Source organism: Eulemur rufifrons, chromosome 20 (genome assembly GCF_041146395.1).
Source record: "Eulemur rufifrons isolate Redbay chromosome 20, OSU_ERuf_1, whole genome shotgun sequence".
Classification (NCBI taxonomy): Eukaryota; Metazoa; Chordata; class Mammalia; order Primates; family Lemuridae; genus Eulemur; species Eulemur rufifrons.
This window is the reverse complement of record NC_091002.1, coordinates 2,716,658-2,731,006: the sequence shown is the minus strand read 5'-3', so window position 1 is coordinate 2,731,006 and position 14,349 is coordinate 2,716,658. Positions and strand designations below refer to the sequence as shown.

At 50.8% G+C, this 14,349-nt stretch overlaps 1 protein-coding gene across 4 annotated transcripts in view; it reads right to left on the bottom strand.

The window, feature by feature from the left end:
• Nucleotides 1-14,349, bottom strand: part of EVC (EvC ciliary complex subunit 1) — an 84,083-nt gene that overhangs the window by 29,692 nt on the left and 40,042 nt on the right. The gene's annotated exons all lie outside the window — the stretch shown is intronic.

Sequence of the window (14,349 nt, the reverse complement as noted above, 5' to 3'; positions counted from 1 at the left end):
CCCTGCACCCCTAGGCTCAGGCCAGCTTTCCCGGTGGGCGACAGAAGCCCTGCACCCCTAGGCTCAGGCCAGCTTTCCCGGTGGGCGACAGAAGCCCTGCACCCCTAGGCTCAGGCCAGCTTTCCCGGTGGGCGACAGAAGCCCTGCACCCCTAGGCTCAGGCCAGCTTTCCCGGAGGGCGACAGAAGCCCTGCACCCCTAGGTTCAGGCCAGCTTTCCCGGTGGGCGACAGAAGCCCTGCACCCCTAGGCTCAGGCCAGCTTTCCCGGTGGGCGACAGAAGCCCTGCACCCCTAGGCTCAGGCCAGCTTTCCCGGTGGGCGACAGAAGCCCTGCACCCCTAGGCTCAGGCCAGCTTTCCCGGTGGGCGACAGAAGCCCTGCACCCCTAGGCTCAGGCCAGCTTTCCCGGTGGGCGACAGAAGCCCTGCACTCCTAGGCTCAGGCCAGCTTTCCCGGTGGGCGACAGAAGCCCTGCACTCCTAGGCTCAGGCCAGCTTTCCCGGTGGGCGACAGAAGCCCTGCACCCCTAGGCTCAGGCCAGCTTTCCCGGTGGGCGACAGAAGCCCTGCACCCCTAGGCTCAGGCCAGCTTTCCCGGTGGGCGACAGAAGCCCTGCACTCCTAGGCTCAGGCCAGCTTTCCCGGTGGGCGACAGAAGCCCTGCACTCCTAGGCTCAGGCCAGCTTTCCCGGTAGGCGACATTTCACACGTGCTGTCACAGCTCATGGCTGGGGCATTAAGCGCATTCTGTGTGGCCCCATGGGGCGAGGACTCTGAAGTTTGTGCCTGGTTTCCTCCAGATTTTACCAACATGCCTTTTCCCTTTGCCGATTTTGCTCTGAATCCTTTCACTGTAATAAAGCTCAGTCACGGCTACACCTGTACCCGGAGCACGCTGAGCGTCCTAGTCAATCACGACCCTGGCGTCTTGGGGACCCCAGCAGAGGTGTCCCTCCTTTGCTGCTACCCCGGCAGCGCTCACCACCGATGCAGTCACTGGTTGTGTGACTGTCCTTCTCATACACTAGACTCTGCAGGGCCCAGCAGAGGCCTGGCAAACGGCAGGGACAGTGACTGTGACAGGTAATGATTATTAATTCTTGCCTCTGCCAGAGCGGCATAAACACTGTTCTGAGATAATAGCACTCCATCCTTACAACAGTCCAATCAAGATGTTGTATTATAATTGCCATAATTTTACAGGTGAGGAAACTGAGACACAGAAAAGTAACTAAGACAGTTTGTAGACGGTAGGTCCTGGCTGTTGGACTCTTGGGCTCTTAACCAGTATGCTACGTGGATAATTGGTTTTTTGAAAGAAAAATAAACATATTCTGGTATGATGTATGTACCTAGGTCATGCGTGGTGTGCTCAAAGAATGTAAGTTAAATTGAATTCCAATCAGTGTTAAGTAAACCCAATGTCACATTCTACGAAGCCAAGCCTGACGCTGGTCAGAATAAAGTAATCATGACAAGGGCCGAAGGGACCTGCATTCTTTTAAAAGATTTAGAGATTCTACTTGTGATGGGGCTGACCAGATAATCTGGACAAGTTCTCCCGCTGAGGATGAATGCAAACAAGAGCTGAACAAAATGATTACTAAATCATCATAAAAGTTGCAGAGATTGCAAGATGGTGACGAACACAGGGCCAAGGTCTGGGAGAAGACTCATCCCGAGGGGCACCCCGTCTGGGGGGCTGCTTTCACCGGGGCGGATGGGTCAACCCAGAGGAGGAGGCTGAACAGCTGGGCAGGACTTTCGATGGCCTGAAGCTATCAGAGGGACGAAGTCAGAGTTCATGGTTCAATGTGGTGAACCCTCCACGCTTAGCGCTGGGACCCAAAAGGCTGCAGTGGAGAAACAGGACTGAAAGGAAATGGAACCAGCCCAGACTGGTTATCCAGACTGTGGCCTGCAGTCAGGTTATAATATTTAGATTGCCCAGGATATTTCAAGCCCTGACCTTGAAGTAAGATGATACCTTGGATTGCTAGAGGTTCTGTCATCTGGCAAAAGCAAAGGAACAAAATCATCTTTGGAAGAAGAGAACATCATTGCTTATGTGAAAATATTTCTACAAACAAATGTGCAAATTTGAAATATAGTACACAAAACATAAACAGACACATCCAGAGACAAGACAACATGACTGAAGACCTACACAAACAATAGACATCAAAAACAAACCCACAGGTACTCAAGAGAGTAATTACAAGACAGAGTATAATTAGAAGACGTAGACTTTAAAGTATTGATGCTTACTACACTCATGAAGTTAAAAGCTACTCTTCAACCTTTAAGGAAGGAGCTGGAAATTATAAAAAGTAATACTCCTTAGTTTAAAAAGAACCGACTAGCAGTTCTAGAATTGAAAAATATTGCCCAATATTAAGAACTCAATGTACAGGTTTAATTGTAGTTTAGCCAAAGAGAGAATTAGTGTACTGGAAGACAGATAGAAGAAATTACCAGAAAAAAGCAAGGAGAGACTAAAGGATGGAAGATACGAAGGAGAAGATAGTGGCCTAGAAGATACAATGAGAAGGTCTAACAAGGTTGACTGGCATCCCTAAGGAGAGAAGGGACAGTATGGATGGAACAATATCTGAAGAGTTAATGAAATTTCTCACACTGATGAAAGAAATTTACAGATGAGGAAACTGAGGCTTATCCTGTAAATGTAAAAGAGAAGTCAGGTTAAAGATTTACATGGAGGGCCCTGGCATTCAGGCTCCAGTGCCTAGAACCTTGATGCTACTCAGGTAAATATTTCTAAAAGAATAAATGAACGAATGAATAGCCAGCATCTAGTAAATACAGGGTCACTTTTTGCTACATGAATAGCAGATAAAATAGTCTTTAAGAAAAAAAAGCATTACTACACACAAAGGGGGTCACTTCCTAATGCTAAAAGGTTTAATTCACCAGAAAGATGAAAAAGTTCTAAATTTGTGTGCACTTAATATTATTACCTGAATCAATGCAATTTGCCAAGTTAACAGAATAGAGGAGAAAAAGATGCTGATTACCTCAGTAGATGAAGGAAAACAGACGTTTTACAAAATTTAATTTCTATGCGTGAGAAACACACTTAGCAAATTAGGAAGGGAAAGAAAGTTCTTTAACTTGATTAAAGGAAACAAACAAACCAAAAAAAAAAAAAAACAACGACAAACCCATCTATAGCATACATTACATATACCTAATGGTGGAAACTACAAAACAATATTAAGAAAAATTAAATTAAAACCTAAATATATGTAGAGATATATTATACCATGTTTCTGGCTTGGATGACTTTATATTGTAAACATGTTAATCCTTCCCAAATTGACCTATAAATTCAAAATCCTAATCAATAACTATATATGGCATCAATTGAAGCTACATACTCTTTACCCCAACAATTCCACTCCTTGATATACGTCCAAGAGGAATGTGTGCACACAGCACAGACAGGAAAGTTCATGTCAGCCGCACATGCAACAGACGCCAAGGCCATCAACAGCAGGTGGACACGTGCATAGTGATGTTTTATACGATGGAACACTGAGGCCATGAGGAGCAGTGAACCACGGCCTCACGCAACCACGTGGACGGAGCTCACGGAAGTAAAGTTGAGCAACAGAAGGCCGACATACGCGCTGTATGATTCCATTTGTGTGAAGTTCAGGAACTGCCAAAGCTACACACCAGTGTTCGGGGATGTGCTCTGCACCACTGTCAATAAAGCCAAGGATCTGATTTCTGTGCCCCACCCGGGAGTGGGGGGACAGGACTGGGAAGTCATGGGGCGTTTCTGGGGTCCCAGCCACATTCTCTTTCTTGCTCTAGGTGGTGGTTTTAGGGATGGGTTTTAATAATCATTTGTTAAAGTTTATGCTTTATCCATTTATTCTTATACATTTCACAATAAAAAACAGTTTAATAATACAGGAGTGATGGACATTTTTTCCCAGCCTCTGAGCCTCTGAAAAAAAAAAAAACCCAATTTCCTGCCAGAAGACAGGTGTTTTTCTTTTGTTGTTGTTGTTGTTTTTTTTTTTTAGTTGAAAACCTTGAACTCCATCATTCTACAGCTGTAGTCGGGACACTGAGACAAATCTTTTTCTTTATTGTCCATGATTGTCAAACCACAAAAATATGGGTTTTGCAAATTAAAGAAAGGTTAACTCTGTAAAAGCTACATGGTCCCTTAGTCCAGGCTCTTTCTAATAAAAAATGTGCCAGATCCTGTCGGCTCCCTCTCTGCGTTACTGCTGCGTACTCCGACAGGCCACAAAACACATCGCTCCCACTCACGCTGGCACGTGTCGCCTGGGAGATACTGATTTATTCTATGCCTGAAACAGAACCAGGATTAATGTGCATTATTGCTCTCTTAGTAGGTGTAAAAGGATCAGGACAGCAGGCGACTCTGGGCAGAGGGGCTGGCCCCGGGCCTCAACCCTAAGCTCAGGAGGATGTCCCCTTCCCCGCACGCAGAGGCACACAGAGCCCAGGCAGGGGCACACCCCTCCCTCACAGCTTGCCCCTTCACTCGGCCTCTGTCTCTGCAGCCTGGCCCAGACCAGCTGCCCTCCACAGGTTTCCTGCAGAGAAGTGACCTAGGACAGGGAATGTGCACATAGTCCAGAGCCTTTAAAAGCTTACTTAATACACCCAAGTCTCAGTTTTCTTATCTGTAAAAGGGGGCTGAGAATACCTGCTTTAAAGGCTGATTGTGAGGATCTGAAAGGATTTATGAATGGCTGGCACACAGCACGCAGCAAGAGCTTAATAAACGCTAGCTGTTATCATCAGATAAAAGTGGGAAAAGTTGGAGTGTGGCTCTCAGTGCTGTCTACTGTTATTTTTATTCTAGGAACAAAGCATCTGGGGGAAGAGAGTTGGGAAGGACTCCCCCTGGGCAGAGGCAGCTTGGCTCTGGTCTGTTGGCGGAGGAGAGAGGGAGGGCGTTCCTGGCACGGCAACAGGGGTAAACACGGGCAGGTGGCCCAGTGGGGCTGGAGTCCAGGGTGTCAAGGCAGACACAGGACTAGCAGGGGGCCAGCACCATACGGCGGCCCAGATGCCTCACTGGGGAGTGGAGGCCCGGAGGACTGAGGTGCAGGCGAGGCATGGGTGTGGCCAGGTGTGAAGATGCACTCGCGAAGGCATCTAGAGGGAAGGGCTGTGACTGAGTGAATGGAATGGATCCTGCCAGGATGCCGTGGACATGCCCAGCCCTGGGAAGTCTTTTGTTCCTCATCACAGGAACCCCAAAGGCCCCTCATAGGGACCACAGCCTGGTTGTTTGGAAGATGCGTATTTAATGACTTCAGAGTAAGGTGTGCTCGGGTTCCCAGGAGAGGGCAGTCCTGGAGAGCACAGGTTGAGCCTGGGTCTCTTAAACACGGGGAGGGGCAGGACCAAGGGTCAGCAGCCCCAGCACCTGCTGGCTCTGGGCCACGGGGCAGCAGCATGGCCATGGACCAACTCCCTTCCTCTCTGGGCCTCTCACCTCAGCCAAGGAGGAAAAGGATGCCTGTGCCATGAACTTGCAGAGACGCTGGGAAATCGCACAGTACCCCTGGGCAGCTTGCCACACTGCCTGCAGCGCCTCCTCTCTCCCCGTACGCACGCCCTGTGCAGCGTGACCTTGCAGGCCTTCGGCAGGGCTTCTCCCGCTGAGTGCAGAGTACTCCCTGGCCCTTAACTCGGGGTTCAGGCGTGCGACTTGTTCTGGCTGACAGGATGCGGTGTGCGAAGTGTGCTGCTCGGGAGGCACACTCCTGCCTCTGCCACTGCTAGCCCACTGGCCTTAGAGGAAGAGGAGACACACAAGGGACAAGGCCAGCTCATGTTAATCAAGTCCAGCCTGGATCAGCCAACCACTGGCCATGGCACAGAAGTTGAGAATAAATCTGTTATTTTCGGCGACCGGGTTTGGAGGTGTTTTGTTACACTGCATGATTGTGGTCACAGTTACATGGTACAACACTAGAGGGAAGGGGTCTTAAAAGTGAAAACTCTAGCATAAGTATGTGTTTTGTCCTCACAGCATTCATAGGTTCATTCGGCAAACGTCTCTTGAGCACCCCCTATGGGCCAGGCTCTGCACCAAGGACAGTGTGGTGGACAGTGCGGTGAATGAGGCAGGCAGGGACCCAGACCTGAGGGAGTTCCCAGCCTAGCAGGGGTTAGGCATTGCACAGGTGCTCGCCATAGGCTGTGACAAGTCTCATGACAGGAAGAATGGAAGCCCTAGGTAGACTGGTCTGGGAAAGGTCAGAGAAGGGCTCCCTGAAGAAGTAACATTTCAGCTGAGATCCAAAGAATGAGAATAAGCTGGCTGGGCAAAGCCAAGGGAATCATAGGAAGAGAGTTTCAGACAGTGGAAGAACATGTGCAAAGGCACTGGGTTAGGAGGGACCAGGGTACCTTTAGGGAACTGAGAGATATCGGAGGTTAACTGGAAGGCAGAGAGCAAGCAACAAGACTCCAGAAGGGGTGACGAGTGGGCCAGGCTGTGTGGGCCTTATGGGTTAGGTCAGGTGGGACTTCTGGGTCAGGTTGGGTAGGTCTCCTAGACAAGGCTGGGTAGCCTCTTGGGCCATGTTAGGTGGGTCTTGTGGGCCAGCTTGGGTGGGAGCTTCATGGGCCAGGTCAGGAAGGCCTTGTGGCCAGACAGAGGATAGTTTGTGGACAGGCTAGATGGACAGGCTAGACTAAGCTAGGTAGGTGGTCATTGTGGGCCAGATTAAGGATATGTTAGACTTTATTCTGAGAGCTATGGGTAGAATTTTTGGGTGTTAAGTAGGTTCCTTCATATGGTCAAGAACTTACAAGGGAAGTAGCCAAGAATTCCTGGATCAGAGAGATTAAGTGATACGGACTAGGCCACACAGCTGGTATGCAGCTGAAATTGGCCCACAACCTGGTCTGTCTGATTCTTGAATTACTCTTCTTTCCCTTCCACCTCTTTGCAGGGAAGTGAGGCAGTTGTGAAAACTACTAAAAGGAAAGAAGGGTAGCATGTGATATCGCAAGAGCACTGGTGAGTTTTACTTCTGCAAATAAAGAAAACATAAATTAATTATCCCACTAGTTTTATTAAATTAAAATAAAAAGTAGACAAAAACATACACTGGGGAAAGGCCACCCTATTTAATAAATGGTGCTAGGAAAATTGGATAGCCATGTGCAGAAGAATGAAATTGGATTCCTATCTCTCACCATATTCAAAAATTAATTCAAGATGGATTAAAGACATAAATGTAAGACTTGAAACCATAAAAATGATAGAAGAAAACCTAGGAAAAACTCTTCTGGACATGGGCTTGGCAAAGAATTTATGACTATGGCTCCAAAATCAAATGCAACAAAAACAAAAATAAATGGGACTTAATTAAATTAAAAAGCTTCTGCACAAACAAAAGAAATAATCAACAAAGTAAACAGATAACTTAGAGAATGGGAGAAAATAATTGCAAAGTATGTACCCGATAAAGGACTAATATGAAGAATCTGCAAGGAACTCAAACAACTCAGCAAGAAAAAAAATCAGATAACCTCATTAAAAAGTGGGCAAATGACATGAACAGACATTTTTCAAAAGAAGATATACAAATGGCCAGCAAACATATGAAAAAATGCTCAACATCCTGAATTATTAGAGAAATGCACATTAAAACCACAGTGAGATACCACCTTACTCCAGTCAGAATCGCCATTATTATAAAGTCAAAAAAGAGTAAGTGTGGGTAAGGATGTGGTAAAAAGAGAACATTTATACACTGTTGGTGGGAATGTAAATTAGTACAACCTCTATGGAAAACACTATGGAGATTTTCTACAAGAATTAAAAGTAGACCCAGCAATCCCACTACTGGGTATCTCCCCAAAGGAAAAGAAGTCATTGTATCAAAAAGTTACCTGCACCCCGTACGTTTATTGCAGCACAATTCACAACAGCAAAGATACAGAATCAACCTAAGTGTCCATCAGCTGTTGAGTGGATAAGCAAAGCTCGGTGTATATATGCCATGGAATGCTACTCTGCCATAAGAAAAAATGAAATAACGTCTTTTTCAGCAACTTGGATGGAATTGAAGGCCATTATCCTAAGTGAAGTATCTTAGGGATAGAAAATCAGATACCTCACGTTCTAACTTGTAAGTGGGAGCTAAGCTATGGGTATGTGTTGTCACACAGAGTGGAATAATATTCACTGGAGATGCCAAAGGTGGGAGGCTGGGTGGCAGGAGAGGGAGGAAAAGTCACCTAATGGGAACAAAGTACACTATTCAGGTGATGGGTGTACTAAAAGCCCAGACTGCCCCACTATACAATATATCCATATAACAAACTGCACTTGTACCCCCTACATCTATTGAAATAAAAAATAAATAAAAGCCCTTTTCCCTTAGCCTGCTACTATAAAGGTGCATTCCAGAATATCCCAGACTACTTTTTCAGTCTCTGCATCCTTGGTGATGCTTGTCTCCCTTTAGCCCTAATAAAGGACCGTGGAAACTCACTCGCCCTCTGTAGCACCCGTGGACACCTGCTTTCCAGACATGTGGGCACACGGAAAAAAAGAATATCTGCTGTTTCTTTCTCAAGATTGGCTTCATACAGAGTACTGCCCAGAAATCAGTGTTTTCACGTTTTTTCAAGAACTGATTTCTTTTGCTATTCGGAAATTGACCGGTTCTCTCTGTAACAGGCAGGGTAACAGCCCCCAGGAGATGTCCACATGCCACTCCCTGGAACCTTTGAGAACGTGAGCTGACATGGGCAGAGAGGCTTCGCAGACGGGACTGAGTTGAGGATCCTGAGAAGGGAGGTCACCCTGGTGGGCCCAATGTCCCCACAGCGTCCTTATATGTGGGAGAGGCAGGAGGGTCAGAGTCAGAGGAGGGGACGTGAGGATGGAAACAAAGGCAGGAGTGACGCCCTTGCTGGCCACGGAGATGGAGCCGATTTTGCCCTAGAGCCTCCAGGAGGAGCCAGTCCTGCCGACACCTTGACTTTAGGCCAGTGTGACCCGCAACAAATTTTTCACCTCCAGAACAGAAACGTAGTAGCTCTGCGTTGCTTTAAGCAACTAAGTAAGTGGTAATTAGGTAGCGCAGCAATAGGAAACGAATACATTATCTTCAGAATGCCAATAATTTAGTTGATTGATATATTATATTAACTGATTGGCTCACTTATCAATCAATATTGATTGCCCAGAGGGTGCCATCCCCTGGGGTCTAGCAGAGAAACGGACAAGCCTCTGCCCTCCACCGAGGACCGCGCGTTCTTCCTTCTCCTCGTCCAGCAAGTCCCTGCTCCCAGCTGAGCGCTGTGAACTCTGAGCCAGCAGCCAGCAAGCCAGTGACCTTGAACAACACTTTACACTTCCCCTGCTGTGCAGTAAATAGTTCACTTTGACCAAAGAGAGGTCTGTCTTTTGCCCTTGGCTTCTGGGAGGCGACCTCTAAGTCCCTGGAGTTTTCAGCCTGGCTGGAGTGTCTTCACTCACCTGGAGGCCCGGAGCCCTGCAGGCAGTCCCCGCAGTAACAGTGGGACTCACAGCCGGGCCTTGGGAAACGGCACCGCAGCTTGACCTCCGCAGGGCTGGAGGCTCAGGTAGCGGCCGCAGGGCTGGAGGCTCAGGTAGCGGCGTGGGTGGTCAGCCACGCCGATAATGGCTGAACCCCAACAAAACCCTGGACGCCAGGGCCCGGGGGAGCTTCCCTGTGTGCCCTCTCGTACGTCACTGCCAGGAGCGAGCGCTGTCCCTGACTCCACTGGAGAGGACAGCGGAAAGCCCCGCGCAGGGGCTCTGCCCCTCTGCCCCCGCTCTTGGCTGGTTTTAATCTTCACCCTTGACTGTGATCAGCCCACGACCACAGCAGCTGTCAGCGCGTCCTGTGAGTCCTTCTAGTGAATTAAGGGACCGGAGGGTGGTCTTGGGCACTGCTCTCGGGCACTTCCTAAATGCCTGCTGCTACTACCACTGTGTTCTTCAAGCACAGAGTTCAATTTTTTTGCCTCCTTTTTCCCAGCCCCACCTTCGCGTGAGAGCCTGCAGCCGCGAGGCCCCAGCACGACAGGGCTGCGATCTCACCACCTTCTCCCGGCGCCTTTCAAGGGAAACAGTCCGACAGGAAATCCAAACACACAGGCAGGTCTGCGCGGCCCCTGGGAAGCGACAGCAGCGAACTCCGCTTGGAGCCCTGTCGTCTGAGGATGGCTCTGGGCTCGCTGCAGCGCCTCTTCCTGAGGGGCCGAGCCGCAGAGCTCACGCCAGGTGCCTGCACCCATCTGGGTCGCACTGAGAACGCACTGTCTCTTTAGAGGCCAAGAGACAGTGGGAATTTAGAAAAATGCACTTTTCTCTGCAGCGCTGAGAACCATTAGGTGGCAATCAAATTGGTCTCACGGCCACCATCCCTCAAGGTTGTGATTGGTGTCAGGCCTAAAGAAAGGGTAAAATTATGCCTCTCTGTGACTGGGCCCAGTAACAGGATGCCAGACAGCAAGGCCAAGTGCCTTGTGAACACGTTCTGTGCACAGATGCCTTCCTAGATGGTGACAGAGAACAATGATGACAACAATGACACATTCTCAGTGCCAACTGTGTGCCTGACACTCTTCTCTGTGCTTTACAGGGTGATCTTATTTAAACCTCTTAGTACCATAGGAACGCAGCCTCTTGCCCCGCCTCAGCGGAGGAGGAGGCAGGCATGCTGACCATCCAAGCAGTCCCAAGTCCCTAGGCTTTCTCACCGCCTTGTCACACCACCCTCATGCAAGCCCCCCAGGTCTCCCGCATGGTCCACTGTGATGCCCCCTGCCAGGGCTCTCTGCCTCCACCTCTGCCCCCACGGTCTGGTTTCTGCGTGCCAACCAGAGGGATCTTTGTAAAGCATAAAGCAAGCCACTTCTCTACTCAAAACATGCTGGCGATTTCCCGTCTTGCTCAGAAGCAAATGCAAACATCCTGGGATGGTCTGCAAACCCTCCCAGGGGAGGCTCTCTGGCCTCAGTCCCCACCTACCTGCCCCTTCCTCCTGGCTCCCCTGCTGCCTGCACACTGGCCTCCTTGCTGCTGCTGCTGCAACCCCGAGCATGCTCCTGTCTCTTGAGCTTTATAAACATAGCACTTTAATTGTATGGTTTGCAGCCGAGTCCTGTGCTGCGAACCCTTTGCTGCACAAAGCAGTGCTCCATAGCACGTGTTGAATGAATATATGAATGAAGAAACTCTCCTGAGGTCACTGGGTTAGCCAGTGAATCAGTAGATTCACGCTCAGGACCTCAGACCCAGAGCTGGACTTACCCCCACGGGTCTCAGTGCCTCCTGCCAGCCACGCTCCCGTGGGGGATGGGGGATTTCCTGAGCACCCACCCTGTGCCAGCCCCGGGCCTCAGACCTGCCCTCCCATGCTGGGTGCTGCCGCGAAGGCGAGAGGCTCCCGTCTCCGTTCCATGGAGAGAGAAGCCGGAGCTCAGCGCAGGGCAGGGCTGCCCAGGGACGTCCAGCCTGGAAGGCACAGCCAGCATCCCGATCTGCAGCAGGGGACTTCAGCCTCCTCCTTTCGGAATATCAAGTAAAGCAGTTTCCATTAACCAAAGGCAATGATTTCCAAATTAAGGAATGTAACATAAACCAAGCCACCTGGAACCTAAGGGTTTGAGATGAAATGACAGAGCAAATCTAAGGAAATACCCCTGGACTAATTCAGAGAAACAAGCAACGTGGGCCTCTGGCCACTCCCCTTAAAGACACCCCGACAGATGCAGAGAACTATACTCACCTCCACTTGCCCCTTGACGCCCTCTTACGCAGCGCATGTCATGTACCTCCTCCCGAACCATCACCCTCGCTCGCACCTGACAGCCTCTCTCGACAGCAGACAAAAGGGCCATCTTCACTTCCTTGGCCCAAGCTCTCATGGGCCCAGCACCTAGCCCCACGCACAGAACAACCAAATCATGACATCCTAAGGCCATGGCTGGGACACATGAGGCCGGGTCACTTCCGCATCTTCGACAAACCTTTACTGAAACTGACATATTTGCCGGCACCCACTGAGGTTGGCACTTGCCCACGCGTGGCTCTGTGTAGCCCCTGCAGCAGTAACTGCCAGGGGCTCATCACTGCTTTGCAGAGGAGGAGAGAGGGATTCGGCTGGTCAAGAGCTGAGACCCACAGCCCAGCTCAGGTGGGAAGTGTCAGCCTGCTGGAAACCGTCCCCTCCCAGAGGTGAGCCCAGGTGGGCCCTGGGGGTCTGGGTGGGCACCAACAACAACTCCCCACCCAGATGGTAGTTCCATCTTCTCCAAGACGGTGGTTCTCCATCTTTGCTGTGTGTCAGAATGTCACCAAGATTGAGCACACTGAGGCATCGGTTAGATAACTCGCTCCAGGTCACACACCCAGTAAATGGCCTGGCTGACATCTGAGCCCGGGTGTCCAGCTGCGGAGCTGGTCTTCCCACCGCTGTGCTACACACCCGCACTGCACTGACGTGAGAAAGACTTCGTTTTAAATCCCATCTTCAATGCTTGCTGGCTGTGTCAAACTTGAGTAAGAAACTTGGGCCAGCACAGAGAGGTTATGTAACCAGCCTAAGGTCACACAGCACTCAGAGGGGGTCTGGAACTCAGTTTCCTCACTCCCAGCCAGGGATTTGAGTCTTGACTCCTCAGGGGGCAAAGTTGTTCCTTTCCTGCCTGGGGGGCCTGGGCCTTTGATAAATTGAGTCCCACTCGGCGCATTTCTCAAGGAAACCCCTCCTAATTATTCATCTCTGAGGAAAGGAAAATGGAGTGCCTACCTCAGGGGCCTCTACTGAAGATTAAATGATCAGATACTCAGAAAGCTTGTAAAACCGCGGCTGGCCCTGAACAACGACTGGCTCCTGTTGTTTGCCCCCGGCTGCCATGACAAAGCACCACAGACTGAGTGGCTGAGAGCCACAGAAGCTGACTCAGTCCCGGTTCTGGAGGCGGGAAGTGTGAAAGCGAGGTGTCGGCAGGGCCAGGCGTCCTCTGCGGGCTCTAGGGAGGGTCTCTCCTTTCCTCTTCTGGGTCCTTGGCTCTGGCCACATCACTCGAGTCTCTGCCGCCACCGTCACGTGACTTCCTCCCTGCATCTGTCTTCTCGTGGCCTTCATGGCAGGACACCAGTCGCCGGGCTTGGGGCCCACCCTTATCCAGTGTGACCTCTTCTTAACCGTTTAGTCACACTCTGAGTTTCCAGGTGGACATGAAATCCCGGGGGTCAGTGTTTGCTCTGTTTTGTGTTCCCCCTAACTGCTCACACCGACACCCCAGCCCCCAACGTGACTGCGTTTGTCTACAGGGCCCCTGAGGAGATACAGTTAAATGAGGTCATCAGGGTGGGGCCCTGCTGTGGGAGAACTGGCGTCCTTGTAGGAAGAGGAGTAGACGGCCGTGTGCCCCTCCCCCGCACTCTCCCAAGCGCAGTGCGGAGGCCAAGCGAGGCCACGGAGAAGGCAGCCGCCTGCGAGCCAGGAGGACAGGCCACAGCAGGAATCAACTCTGCTGGCACCATGGTCTACACACCCAGCCTCCAGAGTGGCGAGAAAATACATTCCTGTTGTTTAATCCACCGTCGGTGGCATTTTGTTCCAGCAGCCCTAACAAATACGGACACTGTTCAACTCGGTACAACCGCCAGCATGACGACGGTTTGCACTTCCTGCCTTGGCACGTGTTTCTCCCTGCCTGGGAGGCGTTTGACCCCTTGTCTACTTGGGCCCGCCTCCTCCAAAGCTTGGCCCGGGCACGGCTTCCTGCAGACTGCCGCCCGTCACCGCACCGTGCCCCTGGGGGCCCTGCCCCGCTTCTTTGGACTCATGAGCAGGGATGTTATAACGGGAGCCAGCGTGGACGGGGCACGTCCCGAGTGCCAGCTGCTGTCTCGGGGCCTCACACGCATTCAGTCCTCAAGACACCACCATGAAGAAGGACTGTCACTGTGCCCATTTCACAGGTGGGGAAACTGAGAGCTAGAGGCCAGGTGGTGTTCTTGTGGCCACACAGCGAGGAAGGGGAAGAGCCAGGACACAGACCCAGGCACTTGGGGTCCAGGGTCCACCCCCCTCCAAGGCACTACCCACCACCCTGGTGCCTGTCAACTCCTGGGCAGCCAGAAGACCAGGCTTCCGCCTTTCTGCCAGCTGTAAGTGCTGCCTGAGACAGGGACTCTGTCTTGCTCAGCATCCTGTCCCAGCGGCCCCCGCCCCTTCGGAGGGCTCAGGTGTGCTCTCCTGTTCTCTCTAAAGCCAGACTGCAGGGCAAGCGCGGCAGGCTTCACCTCCCCGGTCCAGACTTGCA